At 42.1% G+C, this 23,806-nt stretch overlaps 1 protein-coding gene and 1 long non-coding RNA gene across 4 annotated transcripts in view; one reads left to right on the top strand and one right to left on the bottom strand.

Annotated features, from left to right (window-relative positions):
- The window catches only part of LOC141993186 (uncharacterized), an 86,138-nt gene extending 71,322 nt beyond the window's left edge, over positions 1–14,816 (bottom strand). Inside the window, exon 1 of the long non-coding RNA XR_012640796.1 lies at positions 14,739–14,816. This is a non-coding gene — a long non-coding RNA (uncharacterized LOC141993186). The remainder of the gene's footprint in view (positions 1–14,738) is intronic.
- The window catches only part of GPC6 (glypican 6), a 1,139,050-nt gene that overhangs the window by 867,638 nt on the left and 247,606 nt on the right, over positions 1–23,806 (top strand). The window lies entirely within an intron of this gene.

The raw sequence follows: 23,806 nt of genomic DNA on the forward strand, positions 1-23,806 counted from the left end.
GTGTATATATTTTCAACAATACAAAGTGCTTCATGAAAACAAGGAACATTTTGTTACATGTTTTTTTTTTCATATAAAAGAGAAAATTCAGTAAACAAGATGAGAAGGCTGTTTTCTGGGATATTGAAATTACAATATGTGGCAGTTTGGTTTTATATCTCTAAACTTCTTTTACAAAAATATATAAATCGGGCTTGGTGGTAAATGCATAATCGTACATTTAGTATGCATTAACAATTAATCTGAGCTCATGCAAATGAGTGGCCATTTATGCTATAAAATGTCACAGTTGCAGTTGCAGTAATTGCATGTGCAAAGGAGGTGTGTAATTGTGCATGTGCATTTTTAAATGCCAGGCTCTATTTTTCCTTGTTTCTAATGTAGTTATCATGTGTATTGTTGTAGAACCTAGAGGCCTCAGTTAGAGATTGGAGCTGTGTGGCAGGGAGGACTCACTCCTACCTGTTTTCTAGCCCCAGAAATGGCTTGCAAACCTTCTTCGGGTAAAAGACCTTGTGCAGTTTCTTTACAGTGATCTTTTCTTCCAACTTTGCAGACTATTCCGCCTAATGCCAGCAGTGACATGGAGAGCTCTCTCATGGCTCTGGCTCTGGCTCTCTTCTTCCCCTCCCCGCTGCACTCCCTTCCTGTGCCATCTGGGCTACTGAGTTAATTAGCCTTTTAACTCCATCCAGTCCATGGCAATCTATCAGTCGGGAGCAGTTCCTATAGCCAGGTGTGGTGACTCAGGTGGGGCAACTAAGCACAGGTGCAGTGATTGGAGACCTGGCTCAGGGTGTTGCCCAACCTCTGTCACTCACCTTCCCCCTTACCTGACCATCAGATTTTTCTTTCCCCAGGCTCTCTGTCGGTTACTGGACATGTCTCTATCCGTGTGCCTCACTTCCTCCCTAGGTCATCCTGGTGGTGCCCACTCATTCTCCACCCACATAAATCACACTTGGTTGTGGGGGGAGATGACTCAACAGGTCATCACACCATGGGAACCCTGGGGGACTGCCCTCCCTATTCTCACCCTTTGTATCTGGTCATGGATTGAGAGCACCCCCGTGGTCACTTGGGGTCTCCCATCCCTTCAAACCGTACCTGAGATTATTCTCCTTGGTGCTGTGGTGTGGGGGAACTCCATGGTCTCTCAACCTCTACTAAGGAGCTCAGGTTCTTTCTTCACAGTCCCTACTTCCTTAATTTCGATCTTCTCCCCCCAGTTTCTTGGGAGACTCTTTTTCCTCCCCTTTCATCTGAATTATCCTCTATTGTCTAGGGGTTTCTAAATCTGCTCCCTCTGATTTGTTTCCTTCCTTCCCTTTGAGCTCCATTTCCCGCCCTCTCAGATTTTCTGTTTCTCTCCCAGTCGCCCCCAACACCACCTTTTTTTCCTTAATGGAAGGGGGTTCCAAATTATGCCCAACACAAGAGGGTGAGGCAAAATATCCACTGTCCCAGCTCACTTCCAGTTAAACCTCCCCTGGACTTCCAGGGATACCTCTGCCAGAAGGCAAGGCTTTTTATCCCCTTGGTCATTCTATTCTTAGACTTGCCCCCAGGATCTATTAGTGGGGTTTCTCCAACTCTCTCTGGATCAAGGAGCAAGCAGAGGCCATGTCTGCCAGAGCCTTTTGTTGTTTCCTTCACACCAATACTGGAATGGTGGACAATTCCTTGCCTTTGTCTTCCCTCCAATCCTGACCCAGCTGCAAAACTCCGCAAAACCACATTATATGTATAGGCCAACTTTTTTCTTGTGTCCCTGATGCCTGTACCGGAAACTTCTCATGGGTTGTGCCCCCACCAGAGCTCCTCTGATCTCTTTCTTCTTCCTCTCCATGCTCTTGACATATGTGGGTTCCCTGAACTTTCTCCCTAGCTCTGGTCCTTTATGTTGTTGACCGTCTGTCCTGAGGAAGTCTGCCTCTGCAAAGTCCTCTGTCAATTTTACCACCATATCCAAAGTGACAGGTTGATGTAGTCTAACTCACACCTGTATATTTTTGAGGAAGCTCTGAAGAAATTGTTCCAACACCAGAGTGTCCATTATCTTCCCCACCATTTGGGTGTCTATCCTCAGCCAATGGGTGGCCTAGTCCATCAACTTTAGAGTGAATGCCCAGGGGAACACCGCCCCCTCCAACCCTTCAGTCTACCTCAGGCTTCCAAATTTTATTTCTGTGTGAAAAGGCTGATATGATCTAGGCTGACTTGACCACTTCGTAGTCTCTCTGCCCTGCTCATCATTCAGGACCATATAGACCACTTGAGCTTCCCCATTCAAATAGGGGACTAGCCACAGGGCTCAGGCTCAGGTTTCCCTGTCCCAGCCACCCAAGGTGCCTGAAGGTGCCCAGGAATTTATCGGGGTCATTCACAGAGCCCATCTTACAGAGCCTCGGGGCCTGGGCCCAGTTGCCATTCCCCACTATAGTACTCACTACCTTCTGTAAAAGCTGCTGATGCATGTTGGCTTATTTTCTTATGAAGACTTGCAGACTCTGCTGCTGCTCAGCCTGCCTGGTGATCAAGGCCTGCTTCTCTAGATGGTGGGATTGCTGGAAACTTTGTAGGGTCTTCTGCATCTCCTCTTGCTGTTTGACCAGCCATTGTCAGGTCTCCTCCATTAGTCTAGGCTCCCAAGACCTTGTGCCGGCTATATAGCTCAAGCTGTACTGTAGTGCCAAAGGTTCAAGGTCCAAACCTTTCCAATGATGCATGATTGGACATTGTTACTGGGCCACATGCTAGAATTTAGTTTTACCTTTTTCCTTTTTTTTAAAAAAAATTTGAAATTATATCTCCAAAATATGTTAAAAGAAAGGTGTTCAGGGTGCAAAGTGGAAAATTACGAAATGCCAATATGGAGGCTGTTTGTACAACTTCTTTTCAACCCCTTTTTTGTGTATTTGTAATGATACAGCCTTTACTTGATCACATGATTTTTTCTATAGGATTCCTGCCTTGTTCAGTGCACAGGATGGAGGGTGCGTAGCAAATGCAGCTTTCTGTAGGATCATTACCTCGTTTCTTCTAGAATTTGGAAGGTGTGTATAGAACATGGCAGGGTGCTACAGAGGTTGAGGCACCCTGAGAACTCAGTCCTATGACTGCCACAGTTTTCCTATATGATGCTGAAGAAGTCAAACTAAAAATTTCACAGGTTTGCCAATGTGTATTACTCATTTCCTGGGTGCTCAACTTGATACCTGGAGCCTTATATGCAGAAGTTCTAAATACTAACAACTGCAGCTGACATCAGTGAAAGGTTTGGCTACCCATCTCCTCTGGCAATGACACAGTATAGTCTGGAGACATGAGCATTTATCTCACAGTGGAGATAAATTCATTGTTTGTGAAGCTTTTTCAGATAGTATGGTGATGAGCTTATGAGGAAATGTTCAGTAGTTTTGTGGAATTATTCAGCTGCTGCATTCCCTGAACATTGTCCAACCTGCACAGTGAATGAGGAAGGGGTCCTGGGGGAGAAAATGGTATGTGATCATGTTGTTAAAGACTGTGTCATAAAGCATGTGCACATGGGGGAAGAATTAAGGTTTCAAGGGCAAACTAAATTCTGATATTCCTAACTTTTAAGTGATTGACTTTGCATCCTTAATAATTTTAAATGTAATTATATTAGGGCTGTCAAGCGATTAAAAAAATTAATCGCAATTAATTGCACAATTAAAAAAATTAGTCATGATTAATCACGCAATTTATCATGCTGTTAAACAAAAATAGAATACCATTTAATTACAACACAGAATACAAAGTGTAAAGTGCTTACTTTATATTTATTTTTATTACAAATATTTGCACTGTAAAAACCAAAAAAATGGTAATTTTCAATTCACCTCAAACAAGTACTATAGTGCAATCTCTTTAACATGAAAGTTGAACTTACAAATGTAGAATTATGTACAAAAAACCCCTGCATTCAAAAATAAAACAGTGTAAACTTTAGAGCCTGCAATTCCACTCAGTCCTATTTCTTGGTCAGCGAATCACTCAGACAAATAAGGTTGGTTACAATTAGCAGGGAATAATGCTGCCTGCTTCTTGTTTACAATGTCACCAAAAGTGAGAACAGGCGTTCACATGGCATTGTTGTAGCCGACATTGCAAGATATTTACCTGCCAGACGCGCTAAAGATTCATAAGTCCCTTTATGCTTCAACCACCATTCCAGAGGACATGCTTCCATGCTGATGCCCGGTTCTGCTTGATAATGATCCAAAGCAGTGCGGACTGATGCATGTTCATTTTCATCATCTGAGTCAGATGCCACCAGCAGAAGGTTCATTTTCTTTTTTGGTGGTTCGGGTTCTGTAGTTTCCGCATCAGAGTGTTGCTCTTTTAAGACTTCTGAAAGCATGCCCCACACCTTGTCCCTCTCAGATTTTGGACAGCACTTCAGATTCTTAAACCTTGGATCAAGTGCTGTAGCTATTTTTAGAAATCTCACATCAGTACCTTCTTTGCATTTTTGTCAAATCTGCTGTGAAAGTGTTCTTAAAACGAACATGTGCTGGGTCATCATCCGAGACTGCTATAACATGAAATATATGGCAGAATGTGGGTAAAACAGCAGGAGACATACAATTCTCCCCCCAAATAGTACAGTCACAAATTTAATTGACACATTATTTTTTGAACGAGCGTCATCAGCATGGAAGCATGTCCTCTGGAATGGTGGCCAAAGCATGAAGGGGCATACGAATGTTTAGCATATCTGGGATGTAAATACCTTGCAATGCCAGCTACAAAAGTGCCATGCGAACACCTGTTCTCACTTTCAGGTGACATTATAAATAAGATGCAGGCAGCAGTATCTCCCATCAATGTAAACAAACTTGTTTGTATGAGGCCTGGTCTACACTAAGGGGAGGGGGAAATCGATCTAAGTTACGCAACTTTAGCTACGCAAATAACGTAGCTGAAGTCAATGTACTTAGATCGACTTACCATGGTATCTTCACAGTGGTGAGTCGACTGCTGCCGCTCCCCTGTCGACTCTGCCTGTGCCTCTCGTGGCGCTGGAGTACAGGAGTCGATGGGAGAGCACTCGGGGATTGATTTATTGCGACTAGACTAGATGAGATAAATTGATCCCTGTTGAATTGATTGCTGCCCGCCAATCTGGCGGGTAGTGAAAAAATACCCTTAATGATTGTCAGAATAAGAAGTAGGACTGAGTGGACTTGTAGGCTCTAAAGTTTTACACTGTTTTGTTTTTGAGTGCAGTTATGTAACCAAAAAAAATCTGCATTTGTAAGTTACACTTTCACGATAAAAAGATTGCACTTCGGACTTGTATGAGGTGAATTGAAAAATACTATTTCTTTTATCATTTTACAGTGCATATATTTGTAATCAGAAGTAATAATATAAAGTGAGTACTGTGCACATTGTATTCTGTGTTGTAATTGAAATCAATATTGAAAATGTAGAAAAATATCCAAAAATATTTAATACATTTTAGTTGGTATTCTATTGTTATAGGTGTGATTAATCATGGTTAATTGTTTTAATCACGATTAATTTTTTGAGCTAATCGCTTGAGTTAACTGCGATTAATTGACAGCCCTAAATTATATATTAATAATATTAACAAAAATACCTAGCTCTTTTCATCAGTAGATCTTGAAGCACTTTACAAAGAAAGTTAGCAACATTATCCCCATTTTATAAAATAATGATGAAAATATAAAATAAACATATAGAATGCCTCTCATTGGTAGTCTGTGCACAGATTTTGGAAGCAACACTGATAAATGTGTGTAAATACTGTACAGTGAAGAAAATTATTCTTCAAGGTAGTATGCACTGGTGCATCTCAACTAGGATTGAAGGTATTTTTATTTTGTCTATTTCAACTATTTATTTGAAAGCTACAGATGTATTTTGTTTCCTGCAGATGCTTGATATTGTACCTTAAGGAAAATGTAGGTTAAAATTAAATGGTGCTATAAGCAAAAATAAAAAACGCTAGTCAGTTTTCTCCATTTCCATCAATAAACAATTGACAGTAAAGTGAGGGGAAGAGGGTAAGGAGTGCTAATAACAAAGGAAAAGCATCAAGAAGTGCCAGACACAAATGAGGATGGAATAAGGAACAAAGAGAGAAGCAGAAGGAATATTTTACTTGCAGCTGCACAGCCAGAGCTCTTTGGTGCTACTTTAATAGTGCTTGATCCTGCAAGATGTTAATCACTCTGGCCTGATCCAGAATAGAACTTAAGAATGTGCTTAACTTTAAGCATGTGAGTAATTCCATATTTAAGGTTGACCATGAGTTTATGTGCTTTGCTAGTTCAGGCTACAGTGTTCTCAGCACCTTGTAGGGTTGAGGCCCTCTGGAGCTAAAGTTGCCAGGCATCCAATTTTCGACTAGAATCCCCAGTTGAAAAGGGACCCTGTCAGCACCACTGACCGGGCTGTTAAAAGTCTGGCTGGCGGTGCAACTGGGCTAAGGCAGGCTCCCTGCTAGCCCTGGCTCCACACGGCTCCCGGAAGCGGCTGGCAGGTCCCTGTGGCCCCCAGGCGCAGGGGTGATCAGAGAAGCAGGACCAATGGGAACTGTGGGGGCGGTGCCTGCAGTGAGCACCGCACAGAGCTGCCCGGCCACCCTTGTGCCAAGGAGCTGGACATGCCAGCTGCTTCCGGGAGCCGTGAGGAGCCATGGATGGCAGGGAGCCTGCCTTAGCCCCGCTGTGTCTTAGACCTGGAGCTGCCTGAGGTAAGTGCCGCCCAGCTGGAGCCTGCACCCTGAACGCCCTCCCACAGCCCAACCCCCTGCCCCAGGTCAAAACCCCCTCCTGAAGTAATATGGACTAGTAATTCCATGTTTTGGGGAGTTCATTTAGAAAAGCAACTAATGGACCTGACAATAAATGTCTTAAATGAAACTAGGGCCACAGTTCAGCAAGGGGCATGATTATCTTGAAGTGATAATAAATTACATTTTAAAATGTTTCTAAAAAGAAATATTAGCACCCAGCAAATTTTACATTAGCAAATTGTCAGTGCTCAGGTTGCATCCTTAATGTATTGTCTTTAACTTACGTGCCACGGGGATCTCAAAGTAGTATGGGGTGAAGGAGCGTTCTTCAGAGTTAATGTTAAAGGGGAAAAAAATAAATGTTTTATTTCTGTGATGTTTTAAAGTCCACAGTGTCCTACATCACCAGCAGAAATTAGAACAGGCTGCACCCAGTAGAAAGACACCAGCTTGGTAATAAATTGGTTAAGTATAATCATACTATAGTACATCATTGAAATAGTTCTGCTCTTTCCAGATCTATCTCCTTTTCTTTAGGTCTAATCCCAACTCATCCCTTGACATGTAAATGAGCTTCCTTTTAGAGGGTACTGTCAGCATTCTCTGAACCCTTCATTAGAGAGGCTTTATTTAATGGTACAATGTCCTTTTTAATATATAAAAAGTTAAATCTTATACTCAGTGCTGCACATTGTGAATGGTGTGTCAGTCTGAACTTTTAATTTCCTTTATTATATTGGATGTGTGGGATATTTAAATGTAATCATTTTATTCTTAGAATCCCAATTTTATTGGTCCAATAAGTTTTTTTTTTTAAAAAGAGCCATCCCCTAAGAAGTTTTATGATTTCATTAATACGTCCTTATTCACTTATAGGAATTTGGAGCTTACTACTAATTGACTATTTAAATAATTGAGAATGAAACGTATCAGTGTTTTCTGAGGTCTCCTAGGTATTCTCCCTCCTCCACTTTTTTCCCTTTAAGAAGTTTGCCCGATCTAAGACAAATTAATCAGCACTAGGCTCAGTTATTAATTTGTTTTACCAGGCAGGACTTCGTATCTGCAATTCAATCTGCAGCCTCAGCAGAGGAGGAGGGAGTCTGGAGTAGAATATAAATGTTATGTATGTATTTGAATACATACTATTGCCTGTCTGCATTAGTCACAGCTCTTAAAAAAAAAAACCAAACAAACAAACCCTTAAGAACTTTGAAAAACAATGTTGAATATTTTAATACAATGAGAGAACAAAGTATATTTTTCCTATCACTTGCACCTAGCTGTGTATCTCCTACTTTCATATAATTTACCATGAATAGGGAAAAAGACATGCTGTAACTCTCATTTAAAAACATGAAGATGTTATTTTCTTTCTTTGGTGCACACCTTTGGGAAATTCAATTTGTATAGCCAATGGAGAGGGAAGAGAAGAATACTCCCCAGTAGAATAGGAAAAGAGCTATCTTGCATAAATAGTGTATAAGCAAAGCACTTAAGCACGTGCTTAACTTTAAGCAGGTGAGTCACTGAAGTGAAATCCTGTAAATGTAGTCAATGGGATTGCATGAGTTTGAGCGCTTTGCTGAATCAGAGTTACATTCATGAGAGGAACAAGGAAATTAAGAGCAATATTTAGGAAGAGGATTAATTAACAGAGCAGATAAAATAACCTGGCACAAATCTCTGCCTAAAACAAGTTTTGAAAAAGGTTCGATACATTTTCTCCATTTCAGTCAGACATCTGGAGGAGTAATGTGAGTAAAGGGGGCAGAAATGAATCAGGGCTTTCATCCCACAGAAACAGTTTTGAAAAATTAGAATCTGTCATTTTGTGCAGTCTGGCCAACAGAGAGGGATGCCGTTTATTCATCAGAAGCATTTTCACCAGTCCCAGGAGTAAGCCATCTCTGCTAGGGGGTGATTTAGCCAACCCCAGAAAAGGGATGACTTTTATCAGGTTCAAGGAAATCATTCACACTCATCCTTCAAATTGGTGTGAGAGCATCCAATAATTCATCACTACACTCCTTCCTGCTTTTTAAATAGAGCTAGTCTCCATGACATCTTTCTGCAGTGGATCCGACATGTTTATGAGAATGCAGACACAGCTTTTGGGTCAATGAAGTGCATTGACCTGGCTGCACAGTTTCCCTATCCTCTGCTTCTATGTTATATGCTGGGGAAGGGTATCCACTCCCACTCTAATGCCCATTTACTCTGAATTTTGCATGGGGCCAGAACATAACTCAACATGAACAAGATAAACATAGGCTACATCTATACTGCAACCAGTGGTATAATTTGCAGCTCATGTAGACATACCCACACTAGCTTTAATTTAGCGAGCATGCTAAAAATAGCAGTCAGGAGCCAGCAGTGCAGGTTTCAGCCGGGGCTAGCAATGCGAGTGTGTACCTTGGGGGAACAGGCACGCTATGTAGCGAACATATGGCAAAATATTGGGAACATATCCACATTTTGCTGTCCTGTGCATATGCAGATTGAAAGCAGATGAGGAAAATTTTCAATGCCTGAAATGTTAAGAAAAATAAGAACTTTGTGTGTTCATGCAGATCTACATCTAAAAGATTCTGAAGCATAAATATAGCATGTATCTCTGAATGATGGTAAATAAGGGAATGACATTTGACTGTCTTAGGATCTACCAAATTATCTGAACTAATGTTGTCTAAAAGTTAGTTTGAATAAACCATAAGCATTTTATGAATTTTTACATTACAGTTAGCACAAAAACCTAATTTGAGTATGCAAACCACAGTAAATTAAAAGGCAATTTTTCATATATATATATATATATATATATATATATATATATATATATAATTTTCCAGAAAGATCTTGTCATCAAACTATTCAGGAGGTTTGGAGATTAAATTATATGTTCCCATTTCTCTCTTCACAGTAGCATCTCAGGGTTTGTATAATAAGAGCATGTGAAAGCATAAGATGAATATAAATAAAGAGCAATGCTATTGTTTGGAAATATTGGCTGATTCACCATGAAGTAGCTACATTTTTCATATATACAAGGCCAGGTTTTCAAAAGAACTCAGTACCCATGACTGGGGCCAGGAGTTCAGAAGAGCTCAGCTCCGATTAAAGCACTTAAATGAAGTAGCCATGTTTTCAATGGTGGACCTCATTTTGGGAGTTCTTAGTATTCACAATGGGATCTGCTGAGTACACAAATGTCTGTCCCACTGCTGGAAATTTCTGGAGAAAATGAACTCATATGTTTTGGAGATTTGGGGCAGAATTTGAAAGACATCTAGATTCCTATTCAGATTTTATTTTCAGAGGTGACTCGCATTCATAATTCCTTTGATTTTGTCTAGTGTTAATTTGGAAATACCTGTAGCTCAAAAATGGCTTGTGACTTCTGTGAGGGTTATATCTAAATTTGGGCCTATATAAAGAGATAGAAAAGAGGAAGGAACTTTTAGAGAGAGCACAAGTGACAGAATTAGGTAGATTGGTCCAAACAACTTTCCCTCAGGGAAACTTCCCACCACTTTAGATATTGAAATCAAGCAGTTCTCTTTCTTTGTGTGCTAAAGGGGACTGCATCTTAGTAACAAATAAAAAATGCTTCTGTCAAGGTTCCTTCCCCACTCTGAACTCTAGGGTACAGAAGTGGGGACCTGCATGAAAACCCCCTAAGCTTATTTTTACCAGCTTAGGTTAAAACTTCCCCAAGGTACAAACTATTTTACCTTTTGCCCTTGGACTTTATTCCTGCCACCACCAAGCGTCTAACAAATATATAACAGGGAAAGAGCCGCTTGGAAATGTCTCTCCCCCCAAAATCCTCCCCAAACCCTACACCCCCTTTCCTGGGGAAGGCTTGATAAAAATCCTCACCAATTTGCATAAGTGAACACAGACCCAAACCCTTGGATCTTAAGAACAATGAAAAAGCAATCAGGTTCTTAAAAGAAGAATTTAAATTGAAGAAAAAGTAAAAGAATCACATCTGTAAAATCAGGATGGTAAATACCTTACAGGGTAATCGGATTCAAAACATAGAGAATCCCTCTAGGCAAAACCTTAAGTTACAAAAAGACACAAAAACAGGAATATACATTCCATACAGCACAGCTTATTTTATCAGCCATTTAAACAAAACAGAATCTAACGCATATCTAGCTAGATTACTTACTAAGTTCTAAGACTCCATTCCTTTCTGTTCCCAGCAAAAGCATCACAGAGACTTTGTTTCTCCCCCCCTCCAGCTTTGAAAGTATCTTGTCTCCTCATTGGTCATTTTGGTCAGGTGCCAGCGAGGTTATCCTAGCTTCTTAACCCTTTACAGGTGAAAGGGTTTTTCCTCTGGCCAGGAGGGATTTAAAGGTGTTTACCCTTCCCTTTATATTTATGACAGCTTCACTAACTGGAAGGCTTATGTTTCCCTCTATGGCCAAGAGAGGGGTATACTCATGGTTTTTTAATCCATATTTCTGTTCAATGAATGACTTGGTGTGTGTCTATGTATTTCAGATGTTCTCATTGCTGACTACCATATAGGGTTGCCAGGTGTCCAGTTTTTGACCAGAACACCCAGTCAAAAAGGGACCCTGGCTGCTCTGGTCAGCAGAGCTGACCAGGCTGCTAAAAGTCTGGTTGGCTGCAGCGGAGCTAAGGCATGCTCCCTGCCCGGCTCTGTGCAGCTCCCGGGAAGCAGCAGCATGTCCCTTTGGCTTCTAGGCAGAGGGGCGGCCAGAGGAGCTCTGCATGCTGCCACTGCCCCCAGGTGCCACCCCGAGCGCTGTCTCCACAGCTCCTATTGTCCAGGAAGCCTGGGAAATGCCAGGGCAGCGCTGGTGCGGTTGCTAAGGGGCCACCTGAGGTCAGTGCCTCCCAGAGCCACCAGTGAGCAGGATGGTAAAATAGGGAGGGGTCAGTTTCTGCAGCATGAATTACATTTTATGCAACCTCACCTTCCTAACATTAAAGAGCTATAATGAATTCATAAAATAACATCAATGCAATATTAAGATTATATATTTAAATATACATGTCAGGAAATGTTAACATTAAGACTTCCATAACATTAATTTGTCCACATTGCATATATTGTCTATTAAAGCGTACATTTAAACAATGTGATGAGTCATGAAACAGCATAACTTTTCCCCCCTGCTATGCTGTTCATAGTCAGGTAGGGAAGAAGTCAGTCAGTGGTTGCAGCTGTATTGGATCCCCTACAGGACAGTTAGGTGAAGGCAAGAAAAATCAAGCACCTCCATTAATCTCTTTAGTCTTGCTCATTGTGAGTGGGTGGGACACTTTTGGGGGGGGTAATTAATTTTACAATAGTATTTAAAATCTCTCCCTGGTGAGCAAAGGTGTTCGGTTTTCTGCAGTTAGAAAGTTGGCAACCCTACTCCCATACTCAGTCCACCCATCATAGGACAGAAGAATAGTGGGGGATGGAAGGAGAGATATGTGTGGGAATTATTTGAGAGCAGAGCCTTTAAAGCAGTGGCTCTCAAACTTTTTTACTGGTGACCCGTTTCACATAGCAAGCCTCTGAGTGTGACCCCCCCCCTTATAAATTAATAATACTTTTAAATATATTTAACACCGTTATAAATGCTGGAGGCAAAGTGGGGTTTGAGATGGAGGTTGACTGCTCGTGACCCCCCATGTAATAACCTTGGGACCTCTTGAGGGGTCCTGACCCCCAGTTTGAGAACTCCTGCTTTAAAGTGTGGCATATTTGTCACTGTAAAAACACTGGGTACAATTTCTTCTTTACATAATGTAATCATAGACTACTCGGAATCTAAGCTAGTTTGTTCTCTCTCCCTCACCACCCCATATCCTGGAAATACATTGCTTCTCTGATAACAGCAGCTACTGTAAAGAGTGTTACTTTACGTTGATAAATATGCTCTTTCTGAACTATCTTGGAAAACAAAAGAATTCTGTGTTTCAAGCCTACTTACACCAAAAGCAGCATAAATGACAAAAGCGTGCTTTTGACCGGAACACTGTCTCAGCAAAGGCAGACTGTTCTTTGGAGACCTCTTGTGTTACTAATAAGGGTTTTATCAAATCGAGAGATCTTATTAAAGAGATGTGCAGTATATATCTCAATGACAGACTGATGTAAGGCCTTATCAGGATCCAAAAATGAGAATGGAAATGACCTTAACAGGATGCTGATTCTTTTCAGGCATAATGGTAAAATATTAGCTATAGGCTAGAGTAAATAATTTTTGTCTCTTTTTTTTTTTTTGGTCATTTCATTAGGAAATGCAAGTTTCCTCCTATTATAAAAAAAATCAAAAATAATAACTCTTTAAAAAAAAGTGTAATGTGGGCAGTGGTCCTTTAAAATATTATTTTTAAGGTCAAGTGCTATGCAGCTTCTTTATGAAATCTGGGTTGGGTTTAACTGGTTGGGTTTAGTCTGCTAATTTGGCAGGCACCAGGCTATTACTTTTCTGCCTGAAGTTTAAATCTCAGTGTTTCTCATATTAGGACCATCTGTAGCACATAAGAAAATTCAAGTTGCAGCCCAGGAGCCTATTTTTCCCAATCATACACAATCTAGTTAATAAAATATAGACAATTCCAGGAAATGACAACTAAATCTGTAGGTTTGAGTCAGTGGGATGCTATAAAGATGTTTTCAGGGGGTTCTGGGCAGGGAAGTAATATGGACTCTGGCTGGTCTACTGTGCAAATTCCTGTTTTCAAACAGTCATTCACTAGGTGTCATGCGGCTGGCTGGCTGCTTAGTTAACTGCTCTATTGCAAATCAAATCAGTCATCTAGCTGGCTGTTGTAATCAAATAATGAGGCTTTAAAAATCCCTCTTTCTTCCTCTTCTTGAAAGAGGGCCGGGGCTAATATTTGCCATTCTGGAGAGGAAACCATGGAGGAGAGGTTTGCATGAATAAAAGTGGGAGGCTTTTCAGTCACTGCTGTTGCCATCAGCACCATCTTGGCTCTAAGGCAGAGTTCCCGAACTTTTTTTGCTGAGCTCCCCTTTGGAGATTCATATCCCATGAGTAACTTGCTATTTCTAAGGGGCTGAGGGGAGGGGTATCCGGTGGCAGTTGGGGAAGCCCACTCCCTGCAACAGTTGGGAAACCAAAGCTCTTGGGACCTGGCTCCCTGCCAGTCTCACTGCTCCCTGTGCCGGGGGAGTGAATGGGGCTGTGCTGAAGGGTCGGGGTCAGTGGGAGAATGGAAGGCTGTATCCGAGTGAGTATTGGCCCCTCTGCTGGGCAGAGCCCCCTCCTGAACCCAGCTCTTCCATGCATCCCCATCAGGTCCTCATGTCTCCCTCCCCAACTTCGCCATGCACCTACAGGGATCTGGGGGATGAGGATTGGGGGGGAGGGCACAGTCATTCCACACTTTGGCAACAACAGTGTTTGCAAAAGATTTTGTTAGAAACTATACTTACATATGAAAATATATGACCCAAAAGTGGCCACTCTACTTGTGGCTTTGATAGTTCTCTTGCCCGCTCCCATTACACAGTAGGACAATCCTCCATACCAAAGACAGATGGGGGCTCAGTGTTGTCCCAGGCACCCATAGGCATACTGCTACATACCTGATAAAGATAGCTACTTGCAATTCTTCATGCAATTACAATAATTCAACTGACAAGAAATGCCATAACATCCACATATCACATCTTTAAGGAGAGAATCAGGCTATCTGAAGTGCAAGCTCTTCCCTTTATTTATTATCATTAGAGATGCAGCTGAGTTACAAAAATCAAATCCAAACCTCCCCAAAATTTGGGTATCTTTGGATTGGGTACAGGCTCAACTTTATTATTATTTGTTTAATGCCATTGATGTATATGGCACTTTACAAATGAGAGAACAATGGGTAGATTCTGATCTCATTTATGATAATATAAATCGGGAGTCACTCCCTAGATACCCGTACTCACTCTGCATCTGATCCTGGGTCTAGGAGTGGATGCTGAGTTTTTCAATCTTCATCCTTTCTAGAAACTGCAACACATGACGACAAGAACTGAGGAAAGATCTTCGACAGTTAGTTGATAGAACATTGATCTGTTCAGTGATATGCCTTTTAAGTGCAGCCCAAGAAAAGTAATGGGAACTTGGAAACTATGCCAGTTTCTACTCAGTCTGTCTGTAGAAAAGACCAGTTCATTTGCATAACTTTCTATATCTTCTTGGGGGTGGGAAGCCAGTGTGTCTGAGGCTGCTAAGAAAGATGCACTGAAATAAACCCATTCATAGGGTTGCCTAGTAATTCAAGGACGCAAATGCTAAGTATTTTGTAGTATTCTAAACCAATCTCAAGAACAGTTAGTTATACAGCCACAGCCAACCATTAGTTCTCAAGCAATTAATTATTTTGCCCATGTCCATGGAGCTACTGACCCATGACCTGGTTTTCATTAGATGATTATTTAAATTTCATCCTCAAAATTTGAAACAGTCATTATTAATTAAAATATGACAGCACAGATTATGATCAGAAGAAAGAGCTGCCTGGGAGCATTGGTTTGGGGTCTAGTTATTGACTGGCTTGAGTGAACCCAGAGTGGCAGAGGATCATGCCGTCCAAATCCCCTTGCTAACATTTTATGCAAGGATTAGCTGACTTTTTAAGTGAAAATAAAGAAAAAAGTGATATTTTTAAAAGCATTTTTGGCACAGAAATAGTCTAGGCTGTTGAAAAGTGTTGTGTTACTTCATCAAGAATGTTGCATCTGCATGTTTGCTCTTGCAGGGTATGCTCCACCACAGGGCCCATTGCAACATGGCACCAAATATTCAAAGCTGAGTTTCTAAATGGTCATGGGGTTCCCCAGCCTCTTCAGTTTCTTCCTTTATGAAGCTAACTGCATGTATATGGACCTTTGTTCCTCACTCAGGAAGCTTTTTTTTTCAGGTATTTCTGTTTCCCTACAGAGAATTTCTTGTTAGCTTGTTGTTTGATGTCACAGGATCCATTGATTTTATTGGAGTTACCCCAGATTTATTCCAGTGTGAATCAGTGCAAAATTTAGTGCAGTCAGTCTCATGGAATTCTCCTTCTAGTTAAAATATTATATTGATAACGGGGAAAAGAGAATTAAATCAATATTTATACCGCTCTATATATGGATCAGCTGAAAGTCCTGTGTAGTAGTTATAGAAATGTAGAGATTTATCCCTCAAGAACTTCATGCATGCCTTACATGGTCAGTGGTGTGTGGAAAGTCACAAGCCGGGTTTTTGCATCCTGACAAGCTATTCAGCAAAAATTCAGCCAAGGGCATATGGAAGCAGTCAGATCAAAAGTGCTGGAGGCTATACTGGAAGCTCTGTACTCACCACCATGTGCAATGCTTGACCAGTTTTAACAGAATGTCTGGACATTCTTAGCTAGTTCTCCTGCCTATAACACGTACATCTGATGCAGTGTTACATGGGTTCTGCTTCCTGCATTTGTGCCATCCATTAGGTTGGCATTATGCCTCTTCACAAGTTGGTTGGAATGTTTTTCTAGTCTCAGGAGTGCCAAACATGCAAAGCCTTTAGAACTGTATCCTGCATTGAACTATGACTGATATTCTGCAGGACTATGACTTAATGCCATGTCTTTAAAACTATTTTCTGGAGAGGCAAAAGGGAAATAATTACCTGCAGAGTATGAAGCATATAGCTGACAAACACTTATGGCTGGTAACTGTATTGCAGAGTATGACATGGAGGCCCATTGGTGGTTCACTATTCTGTGTCAACAACTCTTGTCAGGCCTGTTACACTCACTACACCTAACACAGTGTTGTCACAATGTCTAGCCAAAAGTGGCATGTAATATATCATTGGAAAACTATCAAGTCAAAGATCATTAATATTGTTCTGTGATATTTATATACAAGATGTGTACAAAGTGTTATGGATATGCGCTAGAATTTTTGGTCTTAAAGTGTGTTTGGCAAGCAATGCATAAGGCCAGTCTGCCCTAGACAAATGGATGTGTATTTCTTTGTCTGACCAGCCGGTCATCAGGAAAAGACAATGAATGTCCATGTACATGTACATAAAAGGTAAACAAAGCCATCAAGCTGGAGAGTGGGGGAGATAACCTCTTGCAGGGATCTGAACCTCCAATGATAAACAATTGAATCAACTGATTGTATACAAGGTAGATTTATAAAAGTGTATTATATGTATGTATATGTATTATAAAAGTGTATCAAGTGACACCTGTTATGAAAAACCTGTGGTACACTGGTGATTAATATCACTGAAATGTATGTATTAATGTTACATGAGGAATTATGGTTACTCACTATTATGCTTTAAAGTCTGAGATCAAACAAAGGGAGAAAAATAGGTTTTCTCCCATACAGTAGTGAAGGCAGCTGTCTACCTGTCTCCTATGTCAATTAAGCATGGTGGAATGAAATAATGGAAACCCCATTTACATACAAATGAGCGGGGGCATGGGAAGTCCACAGGCTGGGAAGAACAGCATGAGGTTATCTTGAGTCTTGGGACAAAATGGTCTATGTGGAAAGATGTAAGGCCAGGGAAGAAATCATCTTGGCATTGATCACTGTGTTACCCAGAGTCTTAAAACCCCAAACAGTAGTAACTTAGATGTTTGACTCCAGGCGGTGTCAGGAATTAATTGTTGGGAACACAGCACATCCAGCTGATAAAAGATTGATACAAGTAAGCGTGCTTATATGTTAAATTATTATTTATTAGATTGAAGTACCCATAGACATAAGCAATAGGTTTAGGACATCCAAAATAATTATTTAAAATCTGAGATGGTATTGAGTAATTAGCAGGAGGTCAACGATGGCCAGCTTCTTTCCCACCGGGGAGTAGGGTGTCAGGGGGAAAAGTCTCTCAGTATAGCTTCAGAGAACTGCTCCAAATTACACTCTATTATCTAGAATTTTTGTAACTAACTTTTACAAAACAGACAGCTCAGAGTGACCCCTAGTGGGTAATCACGTCTCCTAACTTCAACAAAACATTCATAGCAGTTTTAGCCATCATACACTTCTATATCGAAACCACCCAAACTCAAGATCTCCATCCACTTATTTTCTTTCAGTCTCATAATTTGTTTTTCTCCCCTCCTCCCATTCTGACTAGCAAAACCTGCAAGCTTGAAGTTAGTATTTGACCTCGCCTCCAAAAGCCCTGCTTGTCCAAATTAACCCTTAACTATCTGGTGTTCTATTTTGTTAATTAATGGGGACTAAATGCACACAATATGGCTGTGATTAGCTTGGTTAAGTTCTGGGGTAACACTCCCCTCAATTCTGGGGTAACAATTGGACAGTCAAGGAACAGAGCTCTTGTCAGCTCTTATCAGACAGGAACAGAACTCTTCTCAGACAGAAAGATGGGTCCTTCAACCATGGGTATTGAAGTCTCTTGGAACTGAATCTAAATGAGAAACCTGCTTAGGCAATGCTCTTCATAGAATCATAGAATATCAGGGTTGGAAGGGACCTCAGGAAGTCATCTAGTCCAACCCCCTGCTCAAAGCAGGACCAATCCCCAACTAAATCATCCCAGCCAGGGCTTTGTCAAGCCTGACCTTAAAAACGTCTAAGGAAGGAGATTCCACCACCTCCCTAGGTAACACATTCCAGTGCTTCACCACCCTCCTAGTGAAAAAGTTTTTCCTAATATCCAACCTAAATCTCCCCCACTGCAACTTGAGACCATTACTCCTTGTTCTGTCATCAGTTACCACTGAGAACAGTCTAGAGCCATCCTCTTTGGAACCCCCTTTCAGGTAGTTGAAAGCAGCTATCAAATCCCCCCTCATTCTTCTCTTCTGCAGACTAAACAATCCCAGTTCCCTCAGCCTATCCTCATAAGTCATGTGTTCCAGTCCCCAAATCACTTTTGTTGCCCTCTGCTGGACATTTTCCAATTTTTCCACATCCTTCTTGTAGTGTGGGGCCCAAAACTGGACACAGTATCCAGATGAGGCCTCACCAATGTCGAATAGAGGGGAACGATCACGTCCCTCGATCTGCTGGCAATGCCCCTACTTATACATCCCAAAATGCCATTGGCCTTCTTGGCAACAAGGGCACACTGTTGACTCATATCCAGCTTCTCGTCCACTGTAACCCCTAGGTCCTTTTCTGCAGAACTGCTGCCGAGCCATTCGGTCCCTAGTCTGTGGCGGTGCATGGGGTTCTTCCGTCCTAAGTGCAGGACTCTGCACTTGTCCTTGTTGAACCTCGTCAGATTTCTTTTGGCCCAATCCTCTAATTTGTCTAGGTCCCTCTGTATCCTATCCCTACCCTCCAGCGTATCTACCTCTCCTCCCAGTTTAGTGTCATCTGCAAACTTGCTGAGGGTGCAATCCACACCATCCTCCAGATCATTTATGAAGATATTGAACAAAACCAGCCCTCGGACCGACCCTTGGGGCACTCCACTTGATACCGGCTGCCGACTAGACATGGAGCCATTGATCACTACCCATTGAGCCCAACAATCTAGCCAACTTTCTACCCACCTTATAGTCCATTCATCCAGCCCATACTTCTTTAACTTGCCGGCAAGAATACTGTGAGAGACCGTGTCAAAAGCTTTGCTAAAGTCAAGGAACAACACGTCCACCAATTTCCCCTCATCCACAGAGCCAGTTATCTCGTCATAGAAGGCAATTAGATTAGTCAGGCATGACTTGCCCTTGGTGAATCCATGCTGACTGTTCCTGATCACTTTCCTCTCCTCTAAGTGCTTCAGAATTGATTCCTTGAGGACCTGCTCCATGATTTTTCCAGGGACTGAGGTGAGGCTGACTGGCCTGTAGTTCCCAGGATCCTCCTTCTTTCCTTTTTTAAAGATGGGCACTACATTAGCCTTTTTCCAGTCGTCCGGGACTTCCCCTGATCGCCATGAGTTTTGAAAGATAATGGCCAATGGCTCTGCAATCACATCCGCCCACTCCTTTAGCACTCTCGGATGCAGCGCATCCGGCCCCATGGACTTGTGCTCGTCCAGCTTTTCTAAATAGTCCTGAACCACTTCTTTCTCCACAGAAGGCTGGTCACCTCCTCCCCATGCTGTGCTTCCCAGTGCAGTAGTCTGGGAGCTGACCTTGTTCATGAAGACAGAGGCAAAAAAAGCATTGAGTAAATTAGCTTTTTCCACATCCTCTGTCACTAGGTTGCCTCCCTCATTCAGTAAGGGGCCCACACTTTCCTTGGCTTTCTTCTTGTTGCTAACATACCTGAAGAAACCCTTCTTGTTAATCTTAACATCTCTTGCTAGCTGCAACTCCAAGTGTGATTTGGCCTTCCTGATTTCACTCCTGCAAGCCCGAGCAATATTTTTATACTCTTCCCTGGTCATTTGTCCAATCTTCCACTTCTTGTAAGCTTCTTTTTTGTGTTCAAGAGCAGCAAGGATTTCACTGTTAAGCCAAGCTGGTCGCCTGCCATATTTACTATTCTTTCTACACATTGGGATGGTTTGTCCCTATAACCTCAATAAAGATTCTTTAAAATACAGCCAGCTCTCCTGGATCCTTTCCCCCTCGTGTTATTCTCCCAGGGGATCCTGCCCATCAGTTCCCTGAGGGAGTCAAAGTCTGCTTTTCTGAAGTCCAGGGTCCGTATTCTGCTGCTCTCCTTTCTTCCCTGTGTCGGGATCCTGAACTCGACCATCTCATGGTCACTGCCTCCCAGGTTCCCATCCATTTTAGCTTCCCCTACTAATTCTTCCCGGTTTGTGAGCACCAGGTCAAGAAGAGCTCTGCCCCTAGTTGGTTCCTCCAGCACTTGCACCAGGAAATTGTCCCCTATGCTTTCCAAAAACTTCTTGGATTGTCTGTGCACTGCTGTATTGCTCTCCCAGCAGATATCAGGGTGATTGAAGTCTCCCATGAGAACCAGGGCCTGCGATCTAGTAACTTCTGCGAGTTGCCGGAAGAAAGCCTCGTCCACTTCATCCCCCTGGTCCGGTGGTCTATAGCAGACTCCCACCACAACATCACCCTTGTTGTTCACACTTCTAAACTTAATCCAGAGACACTCAGGTTTTTCTGCAGTTTCATACTTGAGCTCTGAGCAGTCCTACTGCTCCCTTACATACAGTGCAACTCCCCCGCCTTTTCTGCCCTGCCTGTCCTTCCTGAACAGTTTATATCCATCCATGACAGTACTCCAGTCGTGTGAGTTATCCCACCAAGTCTCTGTTATTCCAATCACATCATAATTCCTTGACTGTGCCAGGACTTCCAATTCTCCCTGCTTGTTTCCCAGGCTTCTTGCATTTGTGTATAGGCACTTGAGATAACTTGCTGATCGTCCCTCTTTCTCAGTATGAGACAGGAGCCCTACCCTCTCGCGCGCTCCTGCTTCCTCCTGGTATCCCACTTCCCCTCTTACCTAAGGGCTTTGGTCTCCTTCCCCCCGTGAACGTAGTTGAAAGCCCTCCTCACTAGGTTAGCCAGCCTGCTTGCGAAGATGCTCTTCCCTCTCTTCGTTAGGTGGAGCCCGTCTCTGCCTAGCACTCCTCCTTCTTGGAACACCATCCCATGGTCAAAGAATCCAAAGCCTTTTCTCCGACACCACCTGCGTAGCCATTCATTGACTTCCACGATTCGACGGTCTCTACCCAGGCCTTTTCCTTCCATGGGGAGGATGGACAAGAAGACCATTTGCGCCTCAAACTCCTTTATCCTTCTTTCCAGAGCCACATACTCCGCAGTGATCCGCTCAAGGTCATTCTTGGCAGTATCATTGGTGCCCATGTGGAGAAGCAGGAAGGGGTAGCGATCCGAGGGCTTGATGAGTCTCGGCAGTCTCTCCGTCACATCGTGAATCCTAGCTCCTGGCAAGCAGCAGACTTCTCGGTTTTCCCGGTCGGGGCGGCAGATAGATGACTCAGTCCCCCTGAGGAGAGAGTCCCCAACCACCACCACCCTCCTCCTCCTCTTGGGAGCGGTGGTCGTGGAACCCCCAACCCTAAGACAGTGCATCTCATGCCTTCCAATCGGCGGAGTCTCCTTCTGTTCCCTTCCCTCAGATGTATCATCTAGTCCACTCTCCGCATTGGTACCTGTGGAGAGAACATGAAAATGGTTACTTACCTGTATCTGGGTTGCTGGTACATGGACGCTCCCCTTTCTTCTTCTGGAGGTCACATGCTGCCAAATTTCTTCACCGTCCTCCTGTCCCCGCTGCACAGCCTGCTCTGAATCTTCAGAACATTGTGCCACCTAGGAAGACAGGGATACCAGCACCTTGTACTTCTGTGTAAGGTCCTGACTGAAAAAAAGGTCAGCCATGGCTGGAAAGAAGAAAAATTAGTAAGAAATCTACCTTAAACAAAGACTATCGTTTAAGTGAGGACTTAGCCATGAGAAAGCATATTCTTACATTTGTTTATTTGTAATCCTTTTGTCTTTATCCCTTACACTTGAATTCCCTTGAAACCTCTCTCTTTTTGATTAAATACACTTGTTTTACTTTTATTCTGAATCAGCCTAGTGCTGTGTTTGACCTGCTTATTAAGGCTGATTTACAAAAAAAAAGCTACCGAGCTTTTGTCTCTTTAAAGGAGTAATGAACCTTATTAATTCCCTGAGTGTCCCAGGAGAGGGCTGGACACTTCAGGGCAGACAGTTTTGGGAAAATTCAGGACTGGGGGTGTGTTGGGGCCACTCTGAAAGTAATGAGCAGTGTGGGGACTGCTATATTGTAGGCAAGCTGCTGGGGTCAGAGCACTGAACCAGGGCTACACAGCACACAGACACTCGAAGAACGGCAGGCTATTTTGCTGCCTGTTGAAGTCCAGGCTGTGAGCCACAGCAACAGAGAATTTAAGGCACCCAGGGTTACACGCAGGTCTGGATTGCACCCCAAAACATGACAAGTGGCTACATTGGGAACCAATGAAATCCATTTGGTCTATCAAAACTTATATAAGAACAAATCGTGTTGAGAGTGGACTGATTTAAATCAAGCTTGTGTCCATGAGAAAAGTTAACCATAAATGGTAAAGCTAGTAAAACTTAGCAGACAAGTTTTACCCTTCCTATTAAGGGAGTATGACAGCTTTACATAATTGTGTGGAATTATGTGCTTTTTAGCCCACCCCTCTTTTTTCTTTGAGAAAGGTTCCCTTCTCAACTGTTTAGTGTAGCTATGTATATCAGACTAAGACCACCTCCATTTCACAGAGATCACCAGAGAGCCTCCAGATGGTAAAAAATTTGCCACATATTTTTTAAAAAGTGGATGACAGCAGACAGATTTTAAGGTTGATCATATTTAGGCCTAAGCTTTTTGATGCTGTCTCCTTAATCGGACCTATCATTTGGGTTGTCAGAGCTTTCCACGCATATAATTATTGCATCTTCATAGTGGGGGGATATAATTACAGAACACATTAATTTTTAGACATTTAAGAAAATGTTGTGTAGCTGATGACAGTCTAGGGTTTTTTTATGTGATCCTGTAATTCACTAATTTAAGAAGACCATTGTAGCAAACAGAACATCCTCTTGAGATAATGCTTAATGAACATTTAAGTGACTGTATACCTTTAAACTCTGGTCAAGATTGCTACAGTTCATAAGACGGCAATCAACAAGACTGCATGTTATGGTACACAAATTTAGTTTTAGCTTTCGTCAACGAGTTTTGAACTGTTTAGCATATTTATACCTCCTGTATTTCCAGAAATAATTGAATTTGTAACAATTATAGGCCTGGGCAGATCTCCTTAGTCATGTGTATTGACGATTACAATACAGCAGCTTTACCTCATTAAAAATAAACTGTCTTAATCACTGTGGAGCCATACACAACTGATCATCATTGTTCTGTGTAACACATTGTAATTGTGTTTGAGAGATGTATTTAAGTCTCTTTAAAGTGTAATGTCTAAAGTAGTGATTAGTTATAGCTTAGAATGCCAATATCCTCCTTTCAGTGCAGCACAAATGCAGGCTCAACTTTTTCTGTGAAGATTCTTTGCAGAAAACTGCTGAGAA

The sequence above is a fragment of the Natator depressus genome, chromosome 1 (assembly GCF_965152275.1).
Source record: "Natator depressus isolate rNatDep1 chromosome 1, rNatDep2.hap1, whole genome shotgun sequence".
NCBI classification, from domain to species: Eukaryota; Metazoa; Chordata; order Testudines; family Cheloniidae; genus Natator; species Natator depressus.